The sequence below is a fragment of the Lissotriton vulgaris genome, chromosome 1_1, assembly GCF_964263255.1.
Source record: "Lissotriton vulgaris chromosome 1_1, aLisVul1.2, whole genome shotgun sequence".
NCBI lineage: Eukaryota > Metazoa > Chordata > Amphibia > Caudata > Salamandridae > Lissotriton > Lissotriton vulgaris.
This window is the reverse complement of record NC_141685.1, coordinates 1,791,334,624-1,791,344,862: the sequence shown is the minus strand read 5'-3', so window position 1 is coordinate 1,791,344,862 and position 10,239 is coordinate 1,791,334,624. Positions and strand designations below refer to the sequence as shown.

The following is a 10,239-nucleotide window of genomic DNA, read 5'->3' as shown; positions in this document are numbered from 1 at the left end:
AGGTTCAGATTGTAGTGGGTCTACTCAACCATTCCTCCTGCTGAGGAGGGCAAAATGAGTAACATTGAGTTGGGCAATGATAAACATGTTAAGCGGCCAGATACCTGTGGGTGAACGTGCACTTTACAGATGCATGTTATGTTGAACTTACATGTAGTGGGTAAATGATGCTTTGTGCATGAGACCACTAGGAACAACTTATTTAAGTATTTCTATGGCATTTCCCACACTGTCTACAGTCTCAATCTCTTTGATATCCGATTCCGGTCAAGTTCGCGCTAAATAAAACTCTGTAAAATGTATATATTTATTTAAACTGCATAATCAGGCTATTTCCTTTGTGGCCTTCAGTGAATGCTTAACACTTCTTTGCATTGCAAAATCTATGCATATTAGTTATAAATTGCACCAGGTCAGTGTACTTTTAGTGATTATTTTCTCAAATTAAATGTGAAACAGTTAGATATGCTTTGTATGATACGTCTGAAACTTAAATCAGCCCCAGGCTAATTCCTGTTTGTTATATCTAGCAGGACATCATCATGTTTTCATTCAACGTCCTATTTTTTGCTTGCGATCGCTCTGTGTTTGTTAGAAAAGATGGAGACTTTCTGGTTTTGGACAATTCCGGAGAAGTTGTTTGTAAATGGCTGGTAGAAAATGTAGATGAAGCTGGTCGGACAATCACAGAAGAGAGAGATTTTATAGCTATGATTCTTTTCCAATCATCTGGTAAGCACAATAAGTACATTTTTATATTACATTGCAACTGCAGGATAATGGTACTAATTACTAACATGACTCAGTAAAATCCTACATTTGGGAATATGTTAATCCAATAATGGTCAGTGAAAATGGACATGCATGTCCTTACATATGCCTTGCATTGCTCTCCAATGACAAATGTACCACTTATGAAAAGAGCAGAAACTTTTAGCTTGTGGCACTACTATAAGGCAGCCATTTGTGGATAAACTATTTTACTTAGGCAACGTTTTTCAGGAGGTTCAAGTTCAGGCTTACAATGTGTACTGTCTAATAAGGAATACTTTCTTTGTTATGGATAGATTATACATGTCCTTTAATATCAATACCTTTTTATTTATATATTCTGGCTAGCGCTTGAGGATATATTGCAAGTGATCAATGTGTTATCTCTGTTTAGAAGTTTATATATAAAATGTGTTTTGTTTTTTTTCTTAGTGAAAAAACAGTGTCTCACGATTCAAAATATTTGTCAAGACTTAATTGCAAGCTATTCTGGCCCAACGGAGGGCCTAAAACAGGTGTTACTTCAAAGGGCCCAGGAGGAAAAGCAGTTGATGATGGACTGTGGCAATCGGGGAAGCGCTGGAAAACTTAAGAGGGTGTTACGTGAGCTCCAAGAGGAAGAAATTGCAGAGAAAAGATGCAAGGACAAAAAAGCCAAGCAGAGTGGTCAGGATTACATAAGAGTTGCTAACCATACTCATGCCGAAAGCACAGCTTCTCAGCCTGGTGATGCGAGTTCGCGGATGAATTTGCAGAAACTTGAAAACCTGGCCCTTTTAGCAGGGATGGCTAGTGTCCTTCATCCAAAATCTACAACTAAATATGACGGAGTAGAACGTGAAAAAGAACTTGTCTTTGAGTCCCCACTTAAAGCCAAATATAAAGGGCAAAAACATACCTCCCTTTCACCACCAGGCCAGTTAAAACCCAAAAAACTATTTCCTACACAAGAGCTGGCTGTTTCGAGCAATGGAGTAACTCCTACTAGACCCTGCAAACAAGATCCTAAAATGATGGTACACTTTGCACAACATAGTTTGACACCACATGGTTTTGTGGCTAACGGCTCACATTCACACAGCCCGGCCTACAGTGACTTTCCATCTGCAGTAACGCCTGTGGATGTGAACCGTACCCCTTGCCATGATGACCCATTTGAAAGCAACTGAATCTGTGACCATAATGTAAGCAGAGCTAAATGAGTGCTGCCATTATACACATTTGCATATTGTTAGGCCTGTATGCCAGCCTTTTTTCCTTTGTGAACGTAACATGCCTTTTGTTGCCAAAACCACCTAAGTTCTACCAGTTATCTCTGCAAAAAGCCTTCATACTTATTTAAACATTGAATTAATATGGTGCATTAATTTCCTCAACAATAGGGTACATATACCTACCTATTAAAATGTGAGTAAACAATTGAAAACTTTTTGATATGATCAGCATAAATGATGGACTAATGGTTGCTTTTATTTTTTTTTAATCCCTCAGGACCATGAAGAATCATTTCATTTGATGACGGAGGAAAGTCCATCATTCAACACTGGGGTAATTTTTTTTTTTTTTTAAAGGTACATAGGAACTGGCATTTCCACTTGTATGACCTAATTATGATTTGCTTTCTCTCTAAGGAAATGGTATATAACTCCTTGTCCATAATTAATGAAAACGAAAGCTTTTCTGTTGGCCCTGGTTCCTGTCAGGGGTGTGTACGGTTACAAGCTGAAAACGAACACTTAAGGTGCGTGCTTCATATTCTACCTTTCCACGTAAACTGCAATAAATTCCCATTAATAATCCTTTTTTTTTCCATCCAAACACATGCATTGCCAAAAAGTATGCTTGTTAAGTGTATATTGTATTTATTATCTGCTGCCTTTAACAAGTGTATTTATTTGATTATAGAACAGTTGCAAGGCACTTGCAATAGTGAGTTGGCTGTACAGTATTTGCAAGATGCGCTGTCTGCTTTGACCAATCCACGGAATGTAACAGATATAACATCCTCAAAAACATGCAGTCGATCATTCACTGTACAAAAGGTATACTTTTCTTTGCCACTCTTTTAACACAGTTAAAGTTTATATAGGACAAACCTTGTAGATTTCCTGCATTAGGACTTTGAAATCTTTCTGCTTGCAATGTTTTTAAGTATGGCTGATTTATACTCCTGGAGCTAACATAGCAAATATTACATTGTTAACCATGTACCAGATGCCAAATCAAAAACCCGCAATCTATGCATATTTTTGAGATAGAAACCTAACATAATGGCAAATAGTTAATAGTTGTGTTATTTTGCAGACTGATATGCAGCAGTTGGTAAAGGACTCAAACGATCCTTCACGGTTCAGAGATGTACTAGTTCCAAAGAGAAAATTGCACAAACTCTTGGAGGAAGCCAAGTCAGCGCGGGACAGTGCAGGTTTTCTTCTCAATGGCATGAGCGAAGTACTTTTTTCTCCTAAAGAACTTGCATCTGCAAAAGGTGTAACGAAGGCTCATGCTGGAACTGCAGTCCTTGACGAGGAGAAGGTTGATGCATTGTTTGGTAAGATATTACAAATGTTCAAATTAACATTCAGTCGAGCTGGGATTGTGACAATTCATTATACATTGTGTTGTATGTTTGCATATGTGAGGTTGTATCATAACTGAACGATGACTCCATCATTTCTTAACAGCTGTCTGCAAAAGAACAATAAGAGCAATGGGGGTGCCTTGTAATTTCTTAAAAGTTTGTGCTGATCTTCTGCTACAAATGGCATGCAAATCTGGCGCAAAGCCTTGAGTTGGGATTTCATTTGTAAATCTGTAGGTCCAGGTGTGAGGTTCTCAAACTGGATGAATGAGTGATAGCAAACTGCACTTACAAAATATACTGTGCTCGCAGCTTTTATTTAGACAGGATCAACTCCCTAATAATTAGATCAGTTGGTCCTGGTTCTAACACTTGGTTGTAAGCTCCTATTTTGATTTCTGGTCACTATGCTAGTCTCTTAGACGACTGTTTTCCAAATATGATAATTGCAAGTACAGTTCTGACTCACCCTGGCTGCCTCAATGATGGCTTTGTAAAGAAATCTGGCACTGATTGCTTTCTGTTTGCAGAGGAAGCTTGCCCGCGTCTAGTGAACAGGACTATGGCCCATGCTTGTTTCAATGCATCTACATTTGTACAGTCTTTATCAAGTACCCCAGCATTTCAAAAGGGTGAAAGAGCCAGAGAAGACACACTGCTACTTGGGGCTAGAACTGTCATTGTGGACCAGGGGCTCATAGTTCATAAGGGAACTTTTTTTTTCTTCAGCTTCTGGCCCCCTCTTCATCAATGCTTTGCTCTAAGCTGTGCCACTTTGACCAAGTGGCCTTAATGTTTCACTTAGGAACCATGTAACCCTAACCATATCTCATCTGGCACACTGTATGAAATAATGGAATTGGAACTTTTGATAGGCAGCCCAGCCGTATTAAAAACCATAAATAATGGTGGGAACATGATACTGATGTATGTTATTTTGTTTTTCCAGAGTTTATGAAGTCTGTACGCAGTGCCAACGGCTGGTCATCACTGGACAACAGAAGTATGAGAAGGAAGCTGGCTATAAAAATTTGCAATGCCAGAAGAGGATTAAGGAAATCTCCGCATCTAGAATCAAACCATGAAGTTGCTGGTTTTCGTTGAGCTATTTGTTCTTGTTGCATTAGTCTGGCCTTTCTTCCCCGGATCTTATTTGTTTCTGGATGTTTTCTCTTGTTTGGTATCCTGGCCCCTGTGGGGCCAAATATGTGCTTTAGATAAATAAAATTACATTGAAACCTCCCTTTTGATAATTTTTTCCTTTACCACTGTTTTGTTTAGTGTTTTGCAAATGGTCACCATGTCAAACAGCGTCCGATAATGCTCTGTACCTCTAAATAAGGCAAATCCCAGTGAGTCAGGAGTATGGGAGTAGTGGCACATGTTAAGCTGATCTGAATGCAAAGGTATAACATTGCTGCAGGCCACTTTTATATAAAGGTGCTTGTGGTATTTCTGCAGCACAAACATAGCCAAAAATAGCAACTTGTATTTTATACAAGTGTCTACCTCTCACCTTAGAGTTTAAAAAGTAATCTTTCCAATGCAGGATAAATAATCTGAGTATTAGGACCAGATTTAGAGACGTTTTGTGTCTGGTTTGCTTGAGTTTATAATGCAGACCTGATTCAAAATTTTCGGGATTTGCAAACAAGAGCAAATTGGTATTTGGTACAACACATCCGAAATGGGAAATGTTTCACTTTTGTGTACACATAGTATTTTTTGGGTAATGGAAGGGTACCCTTCCATTACAAAACCTAAACTAGACTCTCGCAGACATTGCATTATAGTACTGGTACTGGCACTGGCCAACAAACTGAGAACTGTGTGGGAAGCGAGTAACACTGAACCACATTGACCATGATGCATGAGATAATTTAGCTGTGACGTGTCAGCAGGGTGCTCCAAATCCCTTTGAACATTGCATTATAGTGCCAATGTGTGGGCATGGCTCTCAGCTGCTTAATGGTGCAGCGGTGCTAGTGAAAGAATTAGACATAACAATTTCCTACTCTCCTAGTGGCACCCTGCAAGGCAATATTGGCAGTCTGGCAACGTGCTCCTAACATGGAATTGTTAAGGTGTAATCCAACCCGTAATGATTTATTAGTGATCCACAGGCATACTATATTAATTACATTATACTTATGTAGTCATCATTTAGTAATCCACACATTCTTTAGTTGTCCATAAATAATCCTGAGTATAAGTTGTCATTAAATCATCCGAGAGTAATCTACACTCATACTGAAAATGTCATGGGATCATGCCAGAGTAATTGACTTCCATCCTGAAGCGGTTATAGAATCATCCAGGGATAATCATCAGTCATCCTTAAATTGTCTAGAGCCCATCCAGGAGTCATTCTCACTCATCCTGATGTTGTCAGTTAGTATTCGTGGAGTTGTAAAAGGTATTCACTCCCTGTCAGTGGAAGTCATCAGAACACCATCCTAGCATAGTTTTTGTGATTACAGTAATAGTCATCAGAACACCATCCTAGCGTAGTTTTTGTGATTACAGTAAGAGTCATCCCATTTAAATAATCAGCCCTGTGGGCAGACTTCAGGATGGCCTGGGATGACGTCCCCTGGAATGGCTGGCTGACTTCATCCAATGACTTCAGAATCACTCCAGGATGATCTTCCTTTTTGACTAGGGATGCTCCCTATCTATGTAAATATGGAGCATTTCTGCTATATCCCTTTAACGCAATGTAGCCCTGCATTGCATGAAATAACAGTAAATATGCCCCCACCAGTGGATGAGCATCGCCCCACTGCACTGTCAGCAGTGTAAAAAGGAAAAAGAAAAGAATAATAACTAACATTATAATCCTTTTTCTTGCTGCTCTGGTGCGGGCGTGGTGGCTGGGCGGTACTGACCAAAGCATGTGCCAGTTAAATGCGCAGGACGATTTGACCTTCCCAAGAGGGCCTATCAAACCATCCTGCGCACTTCGCATCTTCCCCACCAGGTTGCATTATACAGGTAGTGAGGAACATGCAAAGCCTCCAAGCCACTATCTGAGCGCTGAACCACGGCACTCAGACAAATCACAATGCTGCTTAAGGCAGTGTTGTGATTGGACAGGAGCTTCTTGGAAGCTGGGTGCTTCTTGTTGGTGCTGAGGATGGAGATGAGCAGAGGCAGCAGCACCCAGCGCCATTCAGGTAAGTGAGCATATTTTTACTATCACCCACCCATACTTAGTAGCGGCTGCTACTGGACCCCACGTGTTTAAAGAGATCATGGCTGGTCCCAGGTACATATGAGAATTGTGAAGAGCTGTTTCTAGCACACAATGATGAAGAGTTTTCTGTGGCAGCTAGAAGGTTTCTCTCTGTTTGTACAATTTTCCGAGTTTGTTACCTCCCTGAAATCACACTCAATACACTGGTGGCGGATATATTGGAGGAAACTTCATACAAATCAGGAGACTTACAGAAATCTGATAGACAGTAGAGTAGATCAAAGCGCACGAGCACCGCAATCTAATACTACCAAGAACTGTGCATGTTTGTTTCACATCTTGAAATGTATGTTTCAGAACAAAATGGCGTATGTAGTCTAGCCCTTAAATTGAATATTCGTGAAAACAAAAATAGGAAAGGCGTGGTAAGGAAATAAATTAAGGTGATATTGTTTATCTTGCAAGAATATGTATGTTAATTGTGCCAATGTATGTGCACTGAAATATTTTGGCAACAATGCTGTTAATGCAATGGTAATGAAAGATATGCACTTTAATAAACTGTACTAAAGGAAATACAGATGCATATTCGAATACACTTCCAGATGTGATTTTGTAAGCAAGCCAAGTATTCTCAGTAGAATGCACAGATGCTAATTGAAAAGAATCTTAACAAAAGAAGAACCCGTGTAAATAGTGTTTACAATAATTGGGCTTATGCAGTCCACCACTCTGGGGTCTGCGGTCTCCTCGGTGGTATTACGTTCAGCACTGGTAGCTGATATTTCTTCTGTGGCATTACCTTGGGAGCTGTCATTGCAGTATGTTGGGAGGTTCTCATACTCCACTGACATCACACGCGTGTCTGTCTTTAGACATAGGCTAGTAATGTGTGTTGTCATTGCCTTTACTGCAGTGACATCACATTGGGCGCTGTCATTAGCACAGACAGTGACACTACTCTTTGATCGGTCATTGCTGACACATCAGCCAAAAGCTGAGATCACTGTAATGTTAGCACTAAGAGATTTGGCTTCCTGCAATGCTGCCCTTACCTGTAGAGAAACCGCTCTGGGCCTTCCCTTTTTAATATAATGTCTTCATGTTTGGACCTGCCTTTACTACAATAACAGCTTATCATATCCTGCCCTTAATGGAATCTTTTTTTTATGTAGTGATATGCCACTTGGCACTTTCCCTCTCTGCAGATGTATCACGTTTAGGAATCCTGTATTGCGAGGATAACAGACTGCATGCTACCCTTACTGAAACAGCATCACACGGGAAGTTGCCCCTAACACGGTTAAAACAAGCAGAGGCTGCTGTTACTGCAATAGGAACTGCTTTTTAGACCTTTAGTAATCACTTACACCACGTAATTCCAGCCTGCTGCATGCCATAGGTTCCCTCCAGTGCCCCTCTTCATAGCTGCATCCTGACTCGTCCTCGCAGTAGAGAGCTCACTTCCGGTCGAGGCAAGAGGAGCACTGGCCAATTACAATCTCCTTACGCATCATTCTTTATCTGGTTTTTGGAGAACTCCTTTCTTATTCAAGGTGCAGCCTTTTTTGTAAAGTGCACTTAAAGAGGGATGGTCGGCAGCTTGAATGTCTGTGTACAGGGGCAGTGCTGGTGTCAAAACCCGAACCTATCTCGAGCTGTGTAAGTGTTCAACCCCTCCTCCAAAGAAATTTCCCTGCAGGAGCCTGGTCGAGCCCCTCTTGTAGGAGGTGACCTGCGTGTATAAAGGAGGCAGGAGGCAATATATATTTATACGTGCTCTGTATCACGGAGGGGAGAGCGCCGGGGTCACCGCAGCAACACTCGCGCACATGGCCACAAGCTCCTCGCAGCTGCTTGCATCACCCTTTCCCCGGTCACATGGTCTAGCCACTAAAGCACTACACCACATATCTCCCTCCTTTAATAACCCAATACAGAACTGTAACAATCAGGGGTGTCAGGGTTGTCCTAGACACAGTACTATAACATATTTACTGGGATGCTGTAAGGGGAGGGGGGCGGACACCAAGGTGAGGGGTCATACCCAGCTTACATGTCGTACTCTCTGTATCTTTTAGGTAATATTACTGCTCTGCCGGTGCGTGTAGCGGGTGTTTGTGTCCTGTGTGTCTCCTCTGTGTGTGTCCTAGTTCCCCTCGGACTCCCTTGCTGGTTACCGTTGAAAGCTGTGGAGGGTTGTCTCATGTTGTTTGATTCGCTGATGTCTTGGTCTTCTTGCTGCCTAAGTTGTTGTGAGGTCTCTATGCTCCTTTGTCCTTGTGTGTTGTCGCTTCTATCATCATTGTCTCTTGTTGTGCCATTTCTCTGTGTGTCTGTCTGTAGACTGAACTCTTCATTATCCAATTCCCAGCTGGTGTTACTTGTACTTGCCAAGGTTTCTCCCTTGTCCCATCCGATCACTTTGTTACACCTGGCCATTCTGCTGTAGGCCTCTACACACAAGAAGGGGTGGAGAGAATCAAACAAACACATAAATGACACTACAAAAGAGAAAAAATTCATCCGTTTGGAAAAACTGCCCCCACTCATACACTGAAGTGTGTGACATGCTTCATCATCGGGTCTGCTGAAAAAAAACCCCTGGTGTAGCCACACTCAGGACGGAGCATAAAGGAAGGGGAAAAAAAAAACAAAAAACCACAAGACACAATACAAGAACAAACACAACATAAATAGTGATTGATCAGTGAGTGTCACCCTGTGACTAGGACTAGTGATTCGACGAAGCGCAGTTAATGGAAAAAGTGCTCTAAAACTGGTTTGAGGATACCCTTTAAGCCTTTATTAGTGGAATCCGCAACCAGGATTAAAAGAGAAAAAGGATAGGTAGTGTTTGATGAAGAAGATTTAAGTTCTCAAAACACCCCTCCTGGTGCTGCTTGTGTCGCTAACATGTTTCTACCGACTTACTACACCTCAAAAGGTCACCCCAGTCTTCTTCAGGACGTATGTCGTTTCCTAGTCCTGTTTCTGGCCCAACTGTAATTCGGTCCAGGTGCCAAAATAAACTGATCACAAAAGCGATTTCCAATCTATCATCATGTGTGGAGATTCCCAATAGCGCGGAAAACAAATACTGAAACAACATGTAAAAATATACATGTATCTTTATATTTCGGTGCCAGAGGACTGAAAAACCCCTTGAGCAATCCCACTCATTGTAATGACTTGTGCCCCTTCAATAATCCATAGTGTCATTAATTATCCTACTCCAAAGCCCTCGAGGTACATATATTTTTTGATCCCCGGGCATTAAGTATAAGAGAAAAAAATTATGTACATGAATATAGTATTGCATTAAAATGGGTAGCCACATGCCAAATGGTCTAAGCACTCTTCCAATCTATCTCCAAATGCCCGTAGGTATATATATCCAGAGAGTATCTATAGGAGACAAAACCCCCTCTCATTTGTGTACTCACCGAGTCTATTATAATAATAAGCTCGGCAAGACGCCCGGCAGGGAGGCCTCCCAAAAACACAACCTATATTCCAAATGACAAGAAAAAGTTCGTACATCAGACTCTCCTTCTTGATGTTGTTAACATGAGTCTAAGTATTAAAATATTTAGATATTTAAAATATTTAGATATTTAAAACGCCACTATCCCAGGCGTCTATTCATCATATTGCCAGGTATCAAGACAATGACAAACTTGTAATGGGT

The 10,239-nt window shown here is 41.0% G+C and overlaps 1 pseudogene; it reads left to right on the top strand.

Moving 5' to 3' along the window:
• Nucleotides 1–542: 542 nt before the first annotated feature.
• Nucleotides 543–4,492, top strand: LOC147751216 (uncharacterized; annotated as a pseudogene).
• Nucleotides 4,493–10,239: the final 5,747 nt, after the last annotated feature.